We start from the raw sequence: 3,415 nt of genomic DNA, 5'->3' as shown, positions 1-3,415 counted from the left end.
TGCCAATGCCCAAGAATTGTACTCTCAGTCTTAAAGAATGTTATCTTTATAATGCTAAAATAAATATCTTATGTTGGTCTTGGAAAGTTTCTACATTATTTCAGAATTGAGGAAAACAGGCAATTCCTCTTTCTTTAAGCAGGGAAACCCCAGAGATATAGAATTTTAATTGTGTTTTTTTTTCTTTTAAAAAAAGCCATTACAATGCCAGATGGTTAGATGCAATGTATAGTGTGGAAAGACCAGTGCTACTCAACAACAGGACAGCAGAAAGAGATTCTATCAGGGCTCACAGAATGCGGGATCTCTTCATAAGGCTGTCATTGTTCTCCATGTCTTCTTTACAGAGGTTAGCCCGAAAAGATTTCACTTTATCCTGTATCTCCGAAAGGAGAGCAATCTTTTCTGTCAGCATGGTTTCGAACTGGGTGGCGTAGAACTCCATATCATATTCAACATCTTCAGCCATCTTCAGAAAAGCTTTCAGCCATCTCAGTGATTCCTGATGATCTTCTGCATGAGCTTTCTCAATCTCTTTCCTCTTCTTCTGCCCTTTCCCTCTGGTGATGGCGCTAAGAGTTGGCAAAGGAATGTGGTCCTCCTTCTGTACGCAGATGATTTTGAACTCATCCGTCTCTGGCAAGCTATGTTTGCTCCAAGGCTTGGTGGACTCCTCCAGCTGATAGAGAGACTTGGATAAGATACGCTGGCACTGTTTGAAGGCACTGGGATCAACCACCAGACCTTTTACCCGACTGGCATACCTGAGGGTGTTGAGTGTGTGCTCACATGACTTCATGCCCGGGGAGATAGTGGCAATCATGCAGGTGCAAGAGTTTTCTCCAATGAAGGAGTCTCGTAGGACTTGGGTCAGCTTGCTAGCCCGGAATGGCGTGTGGCCTTTATTGCGCCCCAAAGCCCGAATGCATTCTTTCAGGGCCAAGAGGCTCTTGTTGATCTCAGCTCCCTCCAACCTGGTCCGTCGGTCTGCCCTGGAGGTATCCGCTCCCCGCTCATTGCCAGCCAGGTCAATCAAGGAAAACTTGCCATACAGCCTCCCTTTGCGTTTGAGTATAATCTGGAAAACTGCATGACTCCTGGAGGAATGGGAGTTGGCCGAAGTCTGGCCGGAGGTCCTGCACTGATTCCCCGTCTCAATGAGCTTCAAGACATCCTCAACACAGATCACCTCCTGCTCCAGCAGTCCCACCACCTGGACCTGCTGGTTGCTATCCTCCAGGACCCTCAGCCGCTTCTTCCAGTTGAGTAAATCGTAGACCTTCCCCCAGTAGATCTCAAAATAGGCGCCAAAGACCTGGAGTTCCATCACCTTGTAAACGGGCTGCTGCAGCAAAGAGAAGACGTCGCGGGCGGCCATGGCGTAGATGCCTTTGGCGGAGTCCTGCTTCTTGCCAGAGAAGTCCCCTCCCATCGTGTGGGTCTTGCCGCTGCCCGTCTGGCCGTAGGCAAAGCAGGTGGCCATGCCGCCCCGGAAGATAGTTTCTACCAGCGGCTGGGCCGTGCGCTCATAGACGCTCTCGTTTGTGGCGCCGTCGTCAAAGGCGTGGTCGAAGCGGAAGGTCTGGTGCTCCAAGTAGCGGGTGAGGTCGAGTTTTTGCCTGGCCTCGTGCACCATCACCACCCCTGAGCAGGGGATGGTCACCACGTCCACCTCCCTGACCTCGCCCTCCCGCTGGTTGAGCGGCCGCTTGCGGACACAGACGCAGATCTTGCGGGAAGAGGCCCCGTCGCTGCGTCCATTCGGAGGCCCCAGGTGGCAACTCGGAGCCAGTAGGGCGGCCGCTCCTCCTCCGCCACCGCCACCGCCGCTGCCGCCGCCGAACAGGGCCCTGCGGCACTGCTGGATCATAGCGATCAGATCCGCGTGCGGGTGGGCGTCGCGGGCTTCGCGCCGAGCGCGCCTCTCCAGAAGGGCCAAATGGCGCTTTTCGCGCTCGGCGCGCAGCCGCTCCACTTCCAGCACGCAGGGCGACTTGCGGGCCGCGGCCGAAGGGGTTCTCCTCAGCTCGCGCTCCTCCAGGCCATCCCCTCCCGGCTTCTCTCTGCCGATGGGTGTCGCGGCGGGGCGGGGCGGCGTGGGGCGGTCGCCTTGCTCCGTCGGGCTTTGAGGGGATAGCGTCCCCGGGCTGAAATCCACTGGGGCCAAGTGAGGGTTGAGGCTGAAGGCTTGGCCGAGCTCCACTTTCTTGCCCTTGTTGGTGCCCCTTTCGATCCATTCCACCGTCACGTTGTTGGCCTCGTCGTGCAGCGCCGTCACCAGCGCCGGGTGGATCCGCCCGTCGCTCCTCTTGATGTCCAGATAGGTTCCCAGGCGGATGGCCCCGAACGGCTTAGCCATGGCGCTGGGCAGCTGAGCCTCGGGATCCGCCTCGGGATCGCTCCTGCCTATCTCGGGCAGCCGGGGGAAGCGAGAGAAAGGGGCAGGTTGGCAAGCTGGTACGCTGGCTAGACAGCCACGCTCATTCAGCGCCTGGTGGTAAAAGGCACCCTTGCGCATGGCCCAGCCAGTGTCGTCCACCCTCGGTCTCGGCTGATGGTCATCCGCACCACGGCCTGCGTCACAAGGGCTCTCCCGAAGTGGTTACGACCCATGGCTCGGCCTTTAACGGTGCTTTGCGGAACTCCCCGGGGTCGTTTGCCGGGGGAAAACAACCGGTGGAACTTGATCTAGGAACGGGATCCGTCGCCACTCTTTTACCGGTACCTTCTCCTAAAGTGACTTTATCACGGGTCAAGAAATACTCCTTTCTCTCGGAGTTGTAATCACAGGTTAAGAAGTCAAATTTATCCTGGGAGTTAATAGCTAACTGCCTCAGAGCTCCCGTTTTTAAGCATCCGACTAGTCCCAGACTGGTAGAAGAAATACGGATTCCCGAATATGGTTGAATTTGTCGGTGTAAAAGAGGCGGTGTGGGTTTGAATGAGACTGGAATGACTCTGATGAAGATAGAAATCATTCCCGAATAAATCAGTTCTAGTCTTCCATAGCCTTGGACTGAACCTGCTAACATTCACAGTCATTGACTAAGCTGGTTGGTGGTTCGGGGGGGGGGGGGGGGGCTATTGGTTAGTGAAAGAAGCACATTGTGATGGGTGGTACAGAAATTTGATAAATAATGAAAATAGAGAAAAAGCTTTTGCCCTCTTTGCCACTCCCCATGCCCTCAACAGATCTTTGAAGGTAGTAGCTTCCCGATCAGTCTGCCCTTCCTAGCGTCGGAACAGTGGAATTGAGAACTTTTATTTGTTTGTTTGTCAAAACGTGTACAAGATAATAGGCCTGGTATAAACATAAAACAAAAGCAAGTAGATATAGGTAAATTTGGACAATAGGACAGTAGGACAGGGAAGGTAGGCACGATGGTGTGCTTATGCACGCTCCTTACAAACTTCT

At 54.0% G+C, this 3,415-nt stretch overlaps 1 pseudogene; it reads right to left on the bottom strand.

Moving 5' to 3' along the window:
• Positions 1-240: 240 nt before the first annotated feature.
• LOC139158682 (kinesin-like protein KIF2A pseudogene) lies at positions 241-2,518 on the bottom strand (annotated as a pseudogene).
• Between the last annotated feature and the right edge of the window lie 897 nt (positions 2,519-3,415).

Source organism: Erythrolamprus reginae, chromosome 2, assembly GCF_031021105.1.
Source record: "Erythrolamprus reginae isolate rEryReg1 chromosome 2, rEryReg1.hap1, whole genome shotgun sequence".
NCBI lineage: Eukaryota > Metazoa > Chordata > Lepidosauria > Squamata > Dipsadidae > Erythrolamprus > Erythrolamprus reginae.
The sequence above is the reverse complement of the archived record's forward strand: the minus strand, read 5'-3'. Positions and strand labels throughout refer to the sequence as shown.